Source organism: Salvelinus sp. IW2-2015, linkage group LG27, assembly GCF_002910315.2.
Source record: "Salvelinus sp. IW2-2015 linkage group LG27, ASM291031v2, whole genome shotgun sequence".
NCBI classification, from domain to species: Eukaryota; Metazoa; Chordata; class Actinopteri; order Salmoniformes; family Salmonidae; genus Salvelinus; species Salvelinus sp. IW2-2015.
Genome location: NC_036867.1, coordinates 18,770,435 through 18,789,214, shown reverse-complemented (window position 1 = coordinate 18,789,214; position 18,780 = coordinate 18,770,435). Strand labels below are relative to the sequence as shown.

The 18,780-nt window shown below is 40.4% G+C and overlaps 1 protein-coding gene across 3 annotated transcripts in view; it reads left to right on the top strand.

Moving 5' to 3' along the window:
- Positions 1-18,780, top strand: part of LOC111953520 (receptor-type tyrosine-protein phosphatase N2-like) — a 251,504-nt gene that overhangs the window by 144,166 nt on the left and 88,558 nt on the right. The gene's annotated exons all lie outside the window — the stretch shown is intronic.

Below are 18,780 nucleotides of genomic sequence, written 5' to 3'. Positions count from 1 at the left end.
TAGGGCTTAGTAAGAAATAGCATATTGAATGGGAATATATTGTTGGTCCCCAGAAAGTCCTCACAAGTATAGTAAGACATAGTTGTGTGGTTGAGTATGAGTTGCTCGCAAAACAATTCTGAAAGTACATGGCAATTTTCACGTGTTCCACCGCAAACTGTCATGAACGAATCTCACAAGTATCACACACCGCAAGCTCCCAACTACTGTCTAATCAACGAAACATTGACATTATCCCATCCCTGGTTAGCCACTATTGGCTTAAAAAGCCAAAACTAACACAATATCTGGCAATTGATTTCCAGCAATATTGCCCCTGTCTGTCTGTGTGGTGCACGTGTTTGTCCATCACTCTGTGTAGCCAGTTGATGTGATAACCGTCTTGTGGGCTGACAGAAGTACTTTCCCCAAAACCTTCTCAATTAAATGTTAACTGCAAAGTAGGCTTACCTGGTAGAAGAATATAATGAGTTAGTATATAATTTGTGTATATTCTTTGTTATTTGCCAACTTTGACATGAAATGAGCAGCAGCAGTACAGAGCCATTACTAGACCGGCACATTCCTCACTCGCTAGATGAACAATTAAAGGGCCGGATGCGCAATAAAGGGGAATTACACTCAAAAAACTAAATGTGTTAGTTTTCTTCCAGACCTGAAAAACAACTTGTTCTGATGTGATTTAAGCATTGACATGGACTCAGAACATCCAATTTCGTTGTTTCTCTATGAACAATTACAATTTTAAGAGTGAAAAACTAAACTAAATCTAAAACCAGGAAAAAATAAACTGAAAACATAATTTGGGAAAATATAAAACATAATTTTCTGAAAAAATCACAGATTTTATAGGGCCCCCCCTTAGAATTGTAATGCCCCCCATTATTTTACCAGGTATATTGATAGAAAACATAGTGCACTACTTTTCTTGTACACTAAGGACACAGGGTAGAGAAGATAACAATGTGCTCATTTGAAAGCTACACAAAAATGAGCAGCTCGCAAAGTTACATTTAAAGTAGCTGTCATGCAAGAAATGTTGGAGACTCCTGGTCTAACCACACGATTGACCCTGCTGAAAGAAAACAACATAGGCTGGTGACTAGTCTTCGTTGTGTTTTCACTGGTAACCAGCCTTTTCTGTTTTTTGGACACTGCTCACCCACAAAACCAGCATCAAGTCACATTATGCTGGCTTGTAAAGTGATGTCTAATTTCTACTGGAATCAAGCCTGAGTCGGGATATCCAACAATTGGAACATTTAGTCACAACAATTTTAATTTAGAATGTCTGCCAAGCTAAAACAAAATAAGTGTACATGCAAAAACATAGATATTGAAATCAAACTGCAATAGAACATGCTGGGAAATATGATAATGATGAAGGGTGTGGATTTGCAGACCAGATTGACCAGCTAGAAACCATGCTGTACCAGCATATACTTAAAAAATAAGTGGTTCTTGACATGTTCTTTGTCAGGGTAGTAGATTATATTGTGACCGACAGCCTTGATTCGTAGAAAAATTTGAAATTGTGTTTTTTACATAATAGTACAGACTCAGAGCTAGAAAATGGTATGTCATACACTGCAGTTGAGGAACAATGGGAAAGTAATTCTGCTTTGAAAGTTGATTAACTTGTAACCCCACTTTTGAGAAAATGGCCCTTGAATAGTTTGGTACATCTACTGGAGAGCTCTTCTTTGTGTACACCCATTCAGGATCATTCACACCATCTTAACCCTTAGCCAGGGGCGGAGCCAGAGAGGTGCCACCCCAAAATTTAATTAGCTACTGGCAGTTTGATGCTGATTGACATCTCATTTCACCTCTTGTTGAAAGAAGCATTTATTTTGCCGTTCGCCAGCGCATTTTTTAAATCGAGGACAAGGAAGAGAGAATATTAACGTTGGTTGCGAGATACAGAAGAAGAAGAATAAGAAGAACATACAGAAGAAGAAGAGAAAATATTTCCACAGCTCCACAAGCTCTTTTCGCGATTGGCGAAAGCATCATATTTGAAGTAAGTTTTAAGGTTTGGCATCGGTTTTAGGTTCCCTGAACAACTTTTACGAAAGTTGAGTCGCTGTGTAAGTTAACGTTAGACATTTGGCTCCATTAACAGACAGTTAATCAGATAAGAGAGATCGGTTCCCAATTCAGCCTAACATTATGTTTACATCTGTGCTAGTAATACATGCATATACAGTGCAGTGTTGTAAGTTACAGTATACCAATGTTTAGCTAATGTGGGGTAACTATAGTAGGCTACAGCTGTCAGTGTTCAGCAAGTTAACATTCAGCAATTTGAAGTCCATTAACTCAGTTAGATTTGTGTTCTTGAACTCGAAACGAACAATTGTTATTATCAATCTGTTAACGTTACTCAAAAGATTACCACAATTTTCAGATAGCCTGTTTGCTATCGTAAAGGTGTAAGAAATTATAGCTAGCTAAGTCACTTTCTGCAGAGTAGGGCTAGCCATGATATAACTAGTAACTTAGGCTGGTAGTTGATTTTAAGGTACAGTTATGATAATTGAGATTTGTAATTAAGATTGAGATTGGACTAAAATGTGGGTAATTGGATGCTTAGATGTAACCATAGACTGTCTTATTTTTGCATAGGGTCAATTAAACATGAAAAGAAAGGTAGAGATATCAGACTTCTGTTCCAAAAGGACCCAATTATAGGCCAGGCCTATACTTGAAACTACACATTTTAGTTAGCAGCTGTTAGTATCTAATCTTGTGGATCCTTTAATTATACATTTCCATGGAGATATGACAAATTATTTAACGTGTATTTCAGACATTTCAAGATCCAGAGAAGAGGGTCCTGTACAGCCGTGTTTGAAAACATTTCCCAGAACTCAGCATGGTACTAGGAAAAGGGCTTTCAACAGCTCCTGATATAAGGACAATTTATGGCTTGAATATTCTGTAAATCAAGATTCGACTTATTGTTTCGCCTGTAGGCATTTTTCTCTGCCCAATACACCTGAATCTGCATGTGAAGGCAGGTTTTTGTAACTGGAAAAAGGCTCTGTTTAAAGATTATGGGTTTAAGCTCCATTCGAAGGCAGAGCATCATATCAATGCTATGTATGCTTGGAATCAGCGTAAAAGGGCTATTGACAGCAACTCGTCAATGTTAGATGTCATAAATGAGGGCCGGAAAAAGAAAGTGGAGGAAAACTGTACTTAAATTAAAACAATTGCAGATGTGCTCCTTTTAACTGCCACTCAAAATATAGCGCAGAGAGGTCATCGAGAGTCTGATGACTCTCACCACAAGGGTCATTTTTTGACAATCTTAGAAGAAATAGCAAAGCATGACCCTCTCATAGAGAAAAGGATGAATGTGTGTGGCAATCCAGAACAACGTTCTGGAGGGCTTAGATGAGACGGTACAAAGTGAAATAATAAGATAAGTAAAAGAAAGTGAAGTTTTTTGTGTAATTGCAGATGAAACCAAAGATTTAAAGAAAAAATAACAAATGTCTTTAGTTGTGAGGTACTATTACAACGGGACCATCCACGAAAGCTTTTTACACTTTCAGTCAGCTGAAAGCTTAGATGCAGCAGGTCTCACAAAAATGATAATTGATTGCCTTGAAAAACATGGTCTGGACTACAGAAATAATCTTGCGGGGCAAGGCTATGACGGTGCATACGTCATGAGCGGAAAGCATTCTGGCGTGTCTGCACGGATTAAAAACAGTGCGAGATTTGCATTTTATGTGAACTGTAATGCACATTGTTTGAATTTGGTTCTTGTCGATGCTGTAAAATCAGTGTCTGAGGCAGTTCACTTTTTTGCACTCCTGCAGAAGCTTTATAACTTTGTATCTGACTCATACGTTCATCTCAAGTGGCTTGCAGTTCAGAAAGAAAGAGCTGTATCCACAGCAGCACCCCAGGGAACTACAGAGACTTACGGATGTAATGTGGACTTGCAGTTACATGGCATGCCGCAATCTGAGGGACAGGCTTCCAGCAGTTCTGAGAGTGCTACAGGATTTCACACTTGAAAATAGTGGTGATAGATCAGTGGAGGCGGGGGGCCTTATTTCTCAGATAGATTTACATTTCATAGGGCTTTTGGTTACCTTTTGTAAAGTGCTTGGTGATGCCAAATGTCTTTCTGACATGCTCCAATCAAGCTCTCTTGACCTAGCAAGAGCTGTGGATCTAGTAGGTGCCCTTACAGACACATTACAGGACTACAGAAGTGAGGGTTACTTTGGAGAACTATGGAAAGAGGTTGAAGAGATTGCAGAGCACTGCAAAATAAGTGTACAAACATTGTGTAAAAGACAGCCTAAAACAAGCTTAAGATTTCACGACTCATTGATGATGAGCACTGGAGGACAGAAAAATAGTGACCAAAGTGATGGTGAGAGCTTCCAAAGAGCTATCTTTTATCAGGTGCTTGACAGTCTCACAGCTGAGCTACAGAGGCGTTTGTCAAAGAAGAATTGCGAGATAATGCAAGGGGTCCAGTCTCTCAACCCAAAGAGTACAACATTCTTGAATGAGGAGCCTCTGTTTGCTTTTTGCTCAGACCTTTGAGTCAGATTTCGAGATTTCGATTTCTTGATAGGAGAGAGAAAAGTGGAAGGACAGACCGTCTACTCTCCTTGACTTTGTTGTGTTCTAGAACCTTATAAAGGGTCTTCCATGAGCTATTTCGACTTTGTAAGATTTCTGTTGTTACACCAGTCAGCAGTGCTTCTGCGAGAGAAGCTTCTCAGCTTTAAAACTGATTTACCCACCTTAGGACAACAATGGTTGATGACAGTTTAAGTTACCTCGGATTCTCAGTGTTGAGTCAAGGAGGGGACGCTCCTCAACATGGATAAGTTTGTGATTTTTTTTTCCAGTTCTCACCAGAAACCGCAGAATTATGCTGTTTTAAATCTACCTAGCATTATTTGGCATTGTCATGATTAAAACCTGCACTGTGTACTAGCTAGTCAACTGACATTCTAAAATGATATAATCCAAAGGGTATCATGTCACACAGTTTATTTGGTCTTGGTTAGGCCATTCCAAAACTTTTCTTTGCTAATAGTTCAATCAAATCAAATCAAATCAAATTTTATTTGTCACATACACATGGTTAGCAGATGTTAAATGCGAGTGTAACGAAATGCTTGTGCTTCTAGTTCCGACAATGCAGTAATAACCAACAAGTAATCTAACCTAACAATTCCACAACTACTACCTTATAACACACAAGTGTAAAGGGATAAAGATATGTACATAAAGATATATGAATGAGTGATGGTACAGAACGGCATAGGCAAGATGCAGTAGATGGTATAGAGTACAGTATATACATATGAGATGAGTTAATGTAGGTATGTAAACATAAAGTGGCATAGTTGTAAGTCGCTCTGGATAAGAGCGTCTGCTAAATGACTTAAATGTAATGTAAATGTAATAGTTTAAAGTGGCTAGTGATACATGTATTACATAAAGATGGCAAGATGCAGTAGATGATATAGAGTACAGTATATACATATACATATGAGATGAGTAATGTAGGGTATGTAAACATTATATTAAGTGGCATTGGTTTAAAGTGGCTAGTGGTAAATTTTTACATAATTTCCATCAATTCCCATTATTAAAGTGGCTGGAGTGAGTCAGTATGTTGGCAGCGGCCACTAAATGTTAGTGGTGGCTGTTTAACAGTCTGATGGCCTGAGATAGAAGCTGTTTTTTCAGTCTCTCGGTCCCTGCTTTGATGCACTGTACTGACCTCGCCTTCTGGATGATAGCGGGGTGAACAGGCAGTGGCTTGGGTGGTTGTTGTCCTTGATGATCTTTATGGCTTCCTGTGACATCGGTGTGTAGGTGTCCTGGAGGGCAGGTAGTTTGCCCCGGTGATGCGTTGTGCAACCTCACTACCCTCTGAGAGCCTTACGGTTGTGGGCGGAGCAGTTGCCGTACCAGGCGGTGATACAGCCCGACAGGATGCTCTCGATTGTGCATCTGTAGAAGTTTGTGAGTGCTTTCGGTGACAGTTAAACATAATATATGTGAGCATAAATATGATACTTGTTGTATATTGATGGGCACCATAATTATTTCAAGTCCGTTTCTTCTTGATACCTGGTATGTCAAATTGCAGTGTATTTTTTTGTAAATTTCTTTTCTGTAAATAAACTATGCAATTTATGTAACACAAATGCTATCTTATCTCCTTGGTGCTTGAGCTTTCTTTTCGGAAAATATTTTTGATGTTCAACACTTATAGGCCCAGATTATATATTCATGAAAACAGAGTGACCCAAGCTCTCCAGTATTTGTGCGTGTGCGTGCGCGTGTGTGTGTGAGAGAGAGAAAGAAAGAAATTTAGCTGCAGTTCCGAGGTAGAGACACTGACTATTCATAGTATGTTACAGGAATTCTAGTGATGTCACCCCTTTGGACCACTATCTGCCACATTGAAGAACTCCGGGTTAATGTGAATTATCACTTCTACCTCTAATCAGCATCATAGGATTCATTCATGCTCCTTAGATGCCAGGTTAGGTTACACACTAATTTTCTGTCATGGTCTATGGACCCCCTGAAATAGCCTTGGCCACCCCATAAAACTCTAGTTCCACCACTCCCCTTAGCCCCAGCGGTCTCTTTAAGGCCATGTGGTAAACACACACTATATCAAATAAAATCTACGTTTATTTATCACATGCACAGGATACAGAGGTGTAAACGGTACAGTGAAGTGGTTACTTGTACAGTCGTGGCCAAAGTGACACAGATATACATTTTCACAAAGTCTGCTGCCTCAGTTTGTATGATGGCAATTTGCATATACTCCAGAATCTTATGAAGAGTGCTCAGATGAATTGCAATTAATTGCAAAGTCCCTCTTTGCCATGCAAATGAACTGAATCCCCAAAAAAACATTTCCACTGCATTTCAGCCCTGCCACAAAAGGACCAGCTGACATCATGTCAGTGATTCTCTCGTTAACACAGGTGTGAGTGTTGACGAGGACAAGGCTGGAGATCACTCTGTCATGCTGATTGAGTTTCGAATAACAGACTGGAAGCTTCAAAAGGAGGGTGGTGCTTGGAATCATTGTTCTTCCTCTGTCAAGCATGGTTACCTGCAAGGAAACACGTGCCGTCATCATTGCTTTGCACATAAAGGGCTTCACAGGCAAGGATATTGCTGCCAGTAAGATTGCACCTAAATCAACCATTTATCAGATCATCAAGAACTTCAAGGAGAGCGGTTCAATTGTTGTGAAGAAGGCTTCAGGGGGCCCAAGAAAGTCCAGCAAGCGCCAGGACCGTCTCCTAAAGTTGATTCAGCTGCGGGATCGGGGTACCACCAGTACAGAGCTTGCTCAGGAATGGCAGCAGGCAGGTGTGAGTGCATCTGCGCGCAGAGTGAGGCGAAGAGTTTTGGAGGATGGCCTGGTGTCAAGAAGGGCAGCAAAGGAACCACTTCTCTCCAGGAAAAACATCAGGGACAGACTGATATTCTGCAAAAGGTACAGGGATTGGACTGCTGAGGACTGGGGTAAAGTAATTTTCTCTGATGAATCCACTTTCCGATTGTTAGGGGTATCCGGAAAAAATCTTGTCTGGAGAAGACAAGGTGAGCGCTACCATCAGTCCTGTGTCATGCCAACAGTAAAGCATCCTGAGACCATTCATGTGTGGGGTTGCTTCTCAGCCAAGGGAGTGGGCTCACTCACAATTATGCCTTAGAACACGGCCATGAATAAAGAATGGTACCAACACATCCTTCGAGAGCAACTTCTCCCAACCATCCAGGAACAGTTTGGTGATGAACAATGCCTTTTCCACATGATGGAGCACCTTGCCATAAGGGAAAAGTGATAACTAAGTGGCTCTGGGAACAAAACATCGATATTTTGGGTCCATGGCCAGGAAACTCCCCAGACCTTAATCCCATTGAGAACTTGTGGTCAATCCTCAAGAGGCAGATGGACAAACAAAAACCCACAAATTCTGACAAACTCCAAGCATTGATTATGCAAGAATGGGCTGCCATTAGTCAGGATGTGGCCCAGAAATTAATTGACAGCATGCCAGGGTGGATTGCAGAGGCCTTGAAAAAGAAGGGTCAACACTGCAAATATTGACTCTTTGCATCAACTTCATGTAATTGTCAATAAAAGCTTTTGACACTTATGAAATGCTTGTAATTATACTTCAGTATTCCATAGTAACATCTGACAAAAATATCTAAAGACACTGAAGCAGCAAACTTTGTGGAAATTAATTTTTCTCAAAACGTATTCTGAAAACTTTTGGCCACGACTGTATACTAGCAATATCAAAAACAGAAAGTGTCCAGATAAAAATATTTCTACATTTTCTATAAGTATTAGATGACACTAACCCAACACACTTGTCTAAATTAATGGGTCATGTAATAATAATGCCAAAGTGGAGTCTTTTGTTTAGACATGTAGCTAGCTAGGTAGCTAGCTAGCTAAACAATTAACCGGCATAATCTCAAATCATAATACCGTCCAATGAGGCGGCACACAATTAGCCCAGCGTTGTCCGGGTTAAGGAAGTGTTTGGCTAGCTGGGATGTCCTTGTTCCATTGCGCTCTAGCGACTCCTTGTGGCGGCCGGGCGCATGCACGCTGACTTCGGTCGCCAGCTGTACGGTGTTTCCCCGACACATTGGTGCTTCTGGGTTACTAGCAGTTACTTATATAGTATATTGCAGAAGAAAATAATAGCATAATGGTTACACTAGTTCATTTAGCAGACAAGATTTGCTTATAATTCCGTGGGATTATTTTATATTATTTTATGAAGAATACAAATGAACAAATATAAATATTTTCTCAGAACGATTTGACGGGGTTGCGCACATGCGGATATTCTGTGTTGAGCGGTTAACAAAGAAATAGGTACTCCTATATGCTTAATTTAGAGATATTAATGTAACTTTAGTTGTTCTACAAACATTGGGCAATATGTTTTGATTTTTAATACATAGTATGGCTGCATGATGAGACTCTAATGATGATTTGAAAAAGGTTGTTTGAAAGGCATGAGCTCTGCTTTGTTTTTGCACAGGCTGTACACACTCCAATAGTCGCTCATTCACAATTTAACAAGCACTTGATAATGCCTCGAATATCACGGCAGCATCCCCTTTGTGGCTGTAATGACAGCTTGGCACATTCTTGGCATTCTCTCAAACCAGCTTCATGAGGTAGTCACCTGGAATGCATTTCAATTAATAACAGATGTGCCTTTAAAAAAGTTAATTTGTGGAATTTCTTTACTTAATGTGTTTGAGCCAATCTGTTGTGTTGTGACAATGTAGGGGTTGTATACAGAAGATAGCCTTGTTTGGTAAAAGACCAAGTCCATATTATGGCAAGAACAGCTCAAATAAGCAAAGACAAACGACAGTCCATCATTACTTTAAGACATGAAGGTCAGTCAAAACAGAACATTTCAAGAACTTTGAAAGTTTCTTCAAGTGCAGTCGCAAAACCCATCAAGCGCTATGATGACACTGGTTCTCATGAGGACCGCCACAGGAAAGGAAAACTCAGAGTTACCTCTGCTGCAGAGGATAACTTCATTAGAGTTACCAGCCTCAGAAATTGCAGCCCAAATAAATGCTTCACAGAGTTCAAGTAACAGACACACCTCAACATCAACTGTTCAGAGGAGACTACGTGAATCAGGCCTTCATGGTCGAATTGCTGCAAAGAAACCACTACTAAAGGAAACCAATAAGAAGAAAGAGACTTGCTTGGGCCAAGAAACACGAGCAAGGAACATTAGACTGGTGAGAATCTGTCCTTTGGTCTGATGAGTCCAAATGTGAGATTTTTGGTTCCAACCGCCGTGTCTTTGTGAGACGCGGAGTAGGTGAACGGATGATCTCAGCATGTGTGGTTCCCACCATGAAGCATGGAGGAGGAGGTGTGATGGTGTGGGGATTACTTTGCTGGTGACACCGTCTGTGATTTATTTGTAATTCAAGCCACACTTAACCAGCATGGCTACCACAGCATTCTGCAGCGATATGCCATCCCGTCTGGTTTGTGCTTAGTGGGACTATCATTTGTTTTTCAACAGGACAATGACCCAACACACCTCCAGGCTGTGTAAGGGCTATTTGACCAAGAAGGAGATTGATGGAGTGCTGCATCAGATGACCTGGCCTCCACAATTAGCCGACCTCAACCCAATTGAGATGGTTTGGGATGAGTTAGACCACAGAGTGAAGGAAAAGCAGCCAACAAGTGCTCAGCATATCTCAGAACTCATTCCATACTGTTGAAAAAGCATTCCAGGTGAAGATGGTTGAGACAATGCCAAGAGTGTGCAAAGCTGTCATCAATGCAAAGGGTGGCTACTTTGAAGAATCTAACATATAAGATATATTTTGATTTGTTTAACACTTTTTTTGGTTACTACATGATCCCATAGCTGTTATTTCATCATTTTGATGTCTTCACTATTGTTATACAATGTAGAAAATAGTAAAAAATAAAGAAAAACCCTTGAATGAGTAGGTGTGTCCAAACTTTTGACTGGTACTGTATATTTCCTTGTTTTTTTATATCTCCTAGATTTAGGACATACATTTCAAAACTTCTTTCTGTCCTTTTTGCCATTTATGAATGTGTTATTTTATTTTATTTTTAAATTATTTTTTATTTCACCTTTATTTAACCAGGTAGGCTAGTTGAGAACAAGTTCTCGTTTACAACTGCGACCTGGCCAAGATAAAGCAAAGCAGTTCGACACATACAACAACACAGAGTTACACATGGAATAAACAAACATACAGTCAATAATACAGTAGAAAAAGTCTATATACAGTCTGTGCAAATGAGGTAAGGTAAGGGAGGTAAGGCAATAAATAGGCCATGGTGGCGATGTAACTACATTATACCAATTAAACACTGGAGTGATAGATGTGCAGAAGATGAATGTGCATGTAGAGATGCTGGGGTGCAAAGGAGCAAGATAAATACATAAATACAGTATGGGATGAAGTAGTTGGATGGGCTATTTACAGTTGGGCTATGTACAGGTGCAGTGATCTGTGAGCTGTTCTGACAGATGGTGCTTAAAGCTAGTGAGGGAGATATGAGTCTCCAGCTTCAGTGATTTTTGCAGTTCTTTCCAGTCATTGGCAGCAGAGAACTGGAAGGAAAGGCGGCCAAAGGAGGAATTGGCTTTGGGGGTGACCAATGAGATATACCTGCTGGAGCCCGTGCTACGGGTGGGTGTTGCTATGGTGACCAGTGAGCTGAGATACGGCGGAGCTTTACCTAACAAAGACTTGTAGATGACCTGGAGCCAGTGGGTTTGGCGACGAGTATTAAGCGAGGGCCAGCCAACGAGAGTGTACAGGTCGCAGTGGTGGGTAGTATATGGGGCTTTGGTGACAAAACGCATGGCACTGTGATAGACAGCATCCAATTTGTTGAGTAGAGTGTTGGAGGCTATTTTGTAAATGACATTGCCGAAGTCGAGGATCGGTAGGATGGTCAGTTTTACGAGGGTATGTTTGGCAGCATGAGTGAAGGATGCTTTGTTGCGAAATAGGAAGCCAATTCTAGATTTAATTTTGGATTGGAGATGCTTAATGTGAGTCTGGAAGGAGAGTTTACAGTCTACCCAGACACCTAGGTATTTGTAGTTGTCCACATATTCTAAGTCAGAACCGTCCAGTGTAGTGATGCTGGACGGGCGGGCAGGTGCGGGCAGCGATCGGTTGAAGAGCATGCATTTAGTTTTACTTGCATTTAAGAGCAGTTGGAGGCCACGGAAGGAGAGTTGTAATGACATTGAAACTCGTCTGGAGGTTGTTAACACAGTGTCCAAAGAAGGGCCAAGAAGTATACAGAACAGTGTCGTCTGCATAGAGGTGGATCAGAGAATCACCAGCAGCAAGAGCGACATCATTGATGTATACAGAGAAAAGAGTCGGCCCGAGAATTGAACTCTGTGGCACCCCCATAGAGACTGCCAGAGGTCCGAACAACAGGCCCTCCGATTTGACACACTGAACTCTATCAGAGAAGTAGTTGGTGAACCAGGCGAGGCAGTCATTTGACAAACCAAGGCTGTTGAGTCTGCCGATAAGAATGTGGTGATTGACAGAGTCGAAAGCCTTTAGAAATGAATATGAACTTATTTTCTTTGTATTATTCCCGGTCGGACAACACTGCATTTTTTAAATTATGTTGTCCAGTTGTCATTTTCTGCAAATAAATGCTATAAATGACAATATTTTTATTTGGAATTTGGGAGAAATGTTGTCAGTAGTTTATAGATTAAAACAAAAATGTTCATTTTACCCAAACACAGACCTATAAATAGTAAAACCAGAGAAACTGATCATTTTGCAGTGATCTCTAAATTTTTTCCAGAGCTGTATGTTTCTACTGGAATCTTTGCCCAAGATTGTGACCAGTCTTGAATACAAAAATCGAAGCCTCGTATCATCACAAACAGGAAACTTTAAAAAGTTTAGTGAACAGGCTTTTTTTTACATGATCTTTATTTTAGCGACCTTGATTGTATTTCAGCTATCCCTGAACCTGATTTAGCTTTGTGCCTTTTTGCAGATGTCTTCAATACTATTGTGCGTAATTATGCTCCCTTTAAAAAATGAAGGGTTAAAGGTGATCGAATGCCTGGTACACTCTGGAATTATTAGAAGTCATTCATAAAAGATGCCAGGATCACTGGCAAGATTTTAGCAACTGAGGAATCATTGTGTAAAACAAATCAGAAAGGCTAAATCTGATTTATGTAACTGCTCTTTTGGATTGTCATGGGAACCCAGTTAAATTCTGGAAAACTGTCAAATCCCTGAAGGGTTCTACTTCCTCCTCTCTGCGAAAACAAATACATTCAGACACTTGCCTGTTTACAGAAAAAAATGCCATCATTGATGCATTTTAATCACCATTTTATTTCAGAGGGCTATCTCATTTTGAAATAACTTCTAAGCCTATTCACAATGATATTGGGCTGGATGCTGATAGGGGAAACTCACTGAATGAATAGAGAAATGATAGTCAAAGCTTTTCTTTTATTCTATTTACAGAAAATTGGTTTGCTAGCAATAGACAACAATAAATCTACAGGGGCCGACCAATTGGATCCTGGTCTGATAAGGGTGCAGCGCCCATTATTGTTGGATCAATAACCCACATTTTTAATTCAACATTGTTATCAGGAAATATTCCAAAAGTATGGAAATCAGCTCTTGTGGTGCCACTCCATAAAGTAGAGATCTTAGTAGAGATCTTAATGATAATCACCCCATTTCAAGGCTTTCTTGTCTAGCTAAGATTCTTCAACTTTGCTTTTTTTTTTACCCGAGAAATGTATTTAGCGTTTGGGACCTGTTCTCTTCACTATTTATATAAACACCATTGGTCAATCCGTTAAAAAGTGTAAACTTCATCTGTATGTAGATGATACTAGTATGTATGTTATTGCCCCGACTGTTGATCTGGCTATTTCAAAACTACAGGCAGATTTTATAGCTATACAGGAATCACTTGCTGATTTAAAACGTGTGCTTAATATGGGTAAAAGAAAATAAATGTTGTTTTTAAACTCTTTTAAGAATGTTTCAGATGAAATACACGTTCACTCATTAGATGGTTCTCCAATCGAACGTGTTCCCGCAGATAAATATTTAGGCATTTGGATTGATATGGATTTGACATTTAAAAAACATATACCGTAGATGAGCTGGTTAAGTAGTTTAGATTTAAAATTGACTTTTTCTACAGAAACAGATCATGTCTTTCTCCAAGCAATAGGAAGCAGATTATTCAGTCAACATTTAATCTGTTCTTGATTATGGGGATATTATTTATCAAAGTGCAGCTGCTACTACTCTTAAACCCTTGGATGCCATCTACCTCAGTGCAGAATACAAATAATATATGATGTCATCTATGTAAAGAGAACAATATCTGTGAACTATTTTGCATTTCAAAAGCTGGTCAAAGAGATTGGTAAATGTGCAATATACAATAAATATGTCATTTTTCACAGTTGTTGATTTGATGGCATCTCTGTGCTACAGAGGCAGATCGAGGTATATTAAAAAAAATGATCATTCCATCCCCCTGATTATGACTGAAAAATGAACGGTGGGCGATGCATCTCATCTGTCTCTGGGAATCGGATGCATCCATCCTTCCTTCTCTAGATCCCCATCTCCCTCTCTCTCTCTGAGATGGCTATCCAGTCATTTGTATCCCCCTCTCCCTCCCCCTCTCTCGCTCCTTCTCTCTCAGAGATACAGTAGCTATGCACAGACAGCCTTCATATGTGCAGCAGGGGAAAGTGACGGGCAGAATGGCAGCTTTAATATTGGAGTGATTGCCACTGATAAGGGTAACGGCTGTGGAGGCGCGAGTGTCATCCCTCCCTCCTTCGCAATAAACACTTTCATTTTGTTTGCCCGGAGAGATGGATGTGCTGAATAGACAACCTGAGGAGCAGTGGAGGGCGGGAGGAGATAGATGGGAAGGATGGAGATGCATATTCAGTATTAAAAGATCAGTCAGAGGGTCGTGAAATATGCATTTTGTCATCTACGCTTCGTGTCTCGTCGGAGCAACAACAACGCTGGCCAGCGTGCCGACTCCAAATGCGAACCTGACAAATTATGATCTGTATTATATTCATAGTCATATTTTCATGGGAAATTACATAAAATGCATAGTAATATTCCATCTGTCTAGATAATACGGACAACTTCAACATATTCACTGTGTCAGAATCAGTGATGAGCAATGCCTGAATATTGTCCTCTGTTTTACACAGACAAAATCGATAGATCTGTGCAGAGGTGTAAGGTTGCTTCCCAAAAGGCATTTGGGACGCGAGCAATGTCTAGTGTAAGTGTGCAATTTGGCCAAGGACATTGAGGCATCAGATTGCTGATTAAATTGACCTCCTTTTCCAAAACTCCTTCAGACATCTTGACTTCTCAGGATGGGGCTGGAGGCTGGGTGGAGAGGCCACTTGTTACTATTTTATGATATGTATTGCGTTTGAATTATTCCCATCTTCCCCTCCAACTCAAGTCAGCAGTTCAGAAGATATTTTCCTGTAGTGACTTTTCTATTTTCTATGGTAACACTTTACGTTAGGATAATAACATGAAGGGTACCTTAATGTAGAGTGTTACCATTTTTGTTAATACACAAACTAAGAGGCTGAAGCTGTTAGATTTTCCGTTGGTTTTAGATTGTGTTTAATTTGATTCAGGGCAATAAGACAGCGTGACCAAAAAGATGATCTGAACAGCTGGGGAGCTGAAATCCGCATATCAGAAATAAAACGAGGGAGACACAGACAATTGCTAATTGAAATCAGTGGGGAAACAACTTGAAAATTAGACTTCACATGAGTTTTCACAGTCTGTCTTAAATATTTTGGACGTTAAAATGAATAAAATGGTTGCAGTATAACAGCAAGGAGTAAACTTCATCTGGGTTTGTGTTTATTCTGTAAATGACTCCAGCTATAGGAACAGAGAATGTGAAACATCTCAGAAAGCTCAGGCCAAGCATGAATCCCTGTGGACCTTTACAATTGCCAATTATTGCACATGATGAACCCCATGTATTTCCATTTAAATTTCCTAAAGCAAGAAGTAGTGGGCTGCCGGTCGATGAGTTGAAAGTTAATCTAGAGGTAGAAAGATAGTGACCTTCAGGCTTCTTTGTTTTTAGCATACGCTAGATCTTTTCAGCTTGTCAGTCAAACTGGAACGGTATCCGAGCCAATAGATAGAAGGTAGACTGTGTGTTGATGTAAGGCTCATCGCAGTGTTTTGACTGGCTCTATACTCATCCTCAGCTCCCTGAGGGGTCCTCATTAAGACTAAACGCTGAGGGTGACCTTTCCGTCGCCCAACTCCCCCCACCCAGCTGGCCCTAATTACCTCCCTCATTACCCCCTCTGAAATAAAACACAGATCCAAGATGGCTGCCTCATTACCTCCTCTTAAATAACACCAGCACCACCAGGTTGAACCAAGATGGCTGCCTCATTAGCCCTTCCTAAATAACACCAGCACCGCCAGGTTCAACCAAGATGGCTGCCTCATTACCCCTCCTAAATAACACCAGCACCACCAGGTTGAACCAAGATGGCTGCTTTTCCCCACAACTGATTTTCTATACTCTCTTTGTGATGTATGTTGGCCTAGTGGATCTCTATGCTGTGGATGTATCCCCCCTATTCCTTCACTCTTTCACTCTCGCTTTCCCCCCAGTCTTAATTCCATAAGTCCTGACAGTATCATTTAGACGTCGCCATCGCTACGGTGATCGCTGATGAGACGATAGGGTGATCAGCGCTTGCGGGATGTCGGAGAAGGAGAGGGAGAGAGAGAGAGAGAGGGCTGTAAGTAGCCCTCCTAATGATGGCACTAAAGTAACATGCTTCATTATTTGGAATGCTGCATAAATTGAGCAGTGCGTGGAATCATTGGGATTGATTAAAATACTAATTAAACAGGTCTTTGCAGAATTTGAGGAGTGAAGTAAGGTTCAGCTCTTCAGGGTAATTTGCATACCCTTCATCTGGGTAAATGGGATTTAAAGGACCCTCTCTCATTCTCATTCTCTTTCCCTGGCTCTCCCTCTTTCTCTTCTCCCCTTATTTCCTGGTACATTCACATGCTAACAAACTCAATTAAAATTATGCTCTATTCACCATATTATTTGGCATAATCTATTAAGACCCCTTTGATTTTGTAAATTCAATATAAATGTATCCATCAAAGCAAGGGATTCAAAGGGGTAGACATGACCAGAATAAAACAAAGTCTGCCAAGTGTAGATCTTAAATGTTGGACGTTCAGTCGCTGCGTCACTTACTTTGATTTTCATGACAATATCTTTGTTAAATATTGCATTTAGAACTAGCGTGGGAATACTTGAATTGATCAATAGATGTATGGATCAAACTCATAGTGTGATCCTATTAAGTACTGCAAGAACCAATAACAATTAATTATGCAGTAGATCAACTAGCACTTTTACATTAAAATAATTTAACAATGTAAACATTCACTGGTGCCTCGGCAGCTGACTATGTGCAAAGGTCTGGCCCCTAAACACTTTAAGTTTTAGTAATTTAGCAGACACTCTTATCCAAAGCAACTTGCCTTTGACGTGCCTTTCTCAAGGACACGACAACAGATTTTTCACCTAGTCAGCTCAAGGATTTGAACCAGCAACCTTTTGGTTACTAGTCTAACGCTCTTAACCGCTAGGATAACTACCCCCCCCCCCCCCCACAAAAAAAAGTCCTCAGAGCAAAGCAACAAGAAAATCTCCAATCCACATATGTGCTCTAGACACTGTACTGTAGGGTATTCTGTGATCATGTAGGGTGGTTGGGCAAACTCTTTCAAAATCTCACCTGGTGTACCGTAGCCAACTGTAAGTGTGACTTTGAACAGTCACTGATGAGCTTGGAGTTTGAGTTGGAGTTATAGGCTGACGAAGAGCTTCGGGTAGAAACGTTGCACAATAAACTGTGAGAGAATTCATCTATCTTTAATACACACTTACACTGTCACACACTCTTTCTCACAGTCTCCTGTTCCATTATAGAACTGGAAGGTCAAACATGTTCTTCTGCGTCATTCATTCCTCTCACTAAAACACAGCAAAAAAATATATATATATACAGTACCAGTCAAAAGTTTGGACACCTACTCATTCCTGGGTTTCTGGGTTTTTCTTTTATTTTTACTATTTTCTACATTGTAGAATAATAGTGAAGACATCAACATTATGAAATAACACATATGGAATCATGTAGTAACCCCAAAAAAGTGTTAAACAATCAAAATATATTTTATATTTGAGATTCTTCAAAGTAGCCACCCTTTGCCTTGATGACAGCTTTGGCACACTCTTGGCATTCTCTCAGCCAGCTTCATGAGGCAATAACCTGGAATTCATTTCAATTAACAGGTGTGCCTTGTTAAAAATGAATTTGTGGAATTTCTTTCCTTAATGCGTTTGAGCCAATCAGTTGTGTTGTGACAAGGTAGGGGTGGTATACAGAAGATAGTCCTTTTTGGTAAAATACCAAGACCATATTATGGCAAAAACAGCTCAAATAAGCAAAGAGAAACGACAGTCCATTATTACTTTAAGACATGAAGGTCAGTCAATCCAGAAAATGTTCAAGTGCAGTCGCAAAAAACATCAAGTGCTATGATGAAACTGGCTCTCATGAGGACCGCCACAGGAAAGGAAGACCCAGAGTTGCCTCTGCTGCAGAGGATAAGTTAATTAGAGTTACCAGCCTCAGATTGCAGCCCAGATAAATGCTGCGTGAATCAGACCTTCATGGTCGAATTGCTACAAAGAAACCACTACTAAAGGACACCAATAATAAGAAGCGACTTGCTTGGGCCAAGAAACACGAGCAATGGACATTAGACTGGTGGAAATCTGTCCTTTGGTCTGATGTGTTCAATTTTGAGATTTTTGGTTCCAACCGCTGTGTCTTTGTGAGACACAGAGTAGGTGAACAGATTATCTCCGCATGTGTGGTTCCCACCGTGAAGCATGGAGTAGGAGGTGTGATGGTGTGGGAGTGCTTTGCTGGCGACACTTTTGGTGATTTATTTACAATTCAAGGCACACTTAACCAGCATGGCTACCACAGCATTCTGACAATGATCCAACACACCTCAAGGCTGTGTAAGGGCTATTTCACCAAAAAG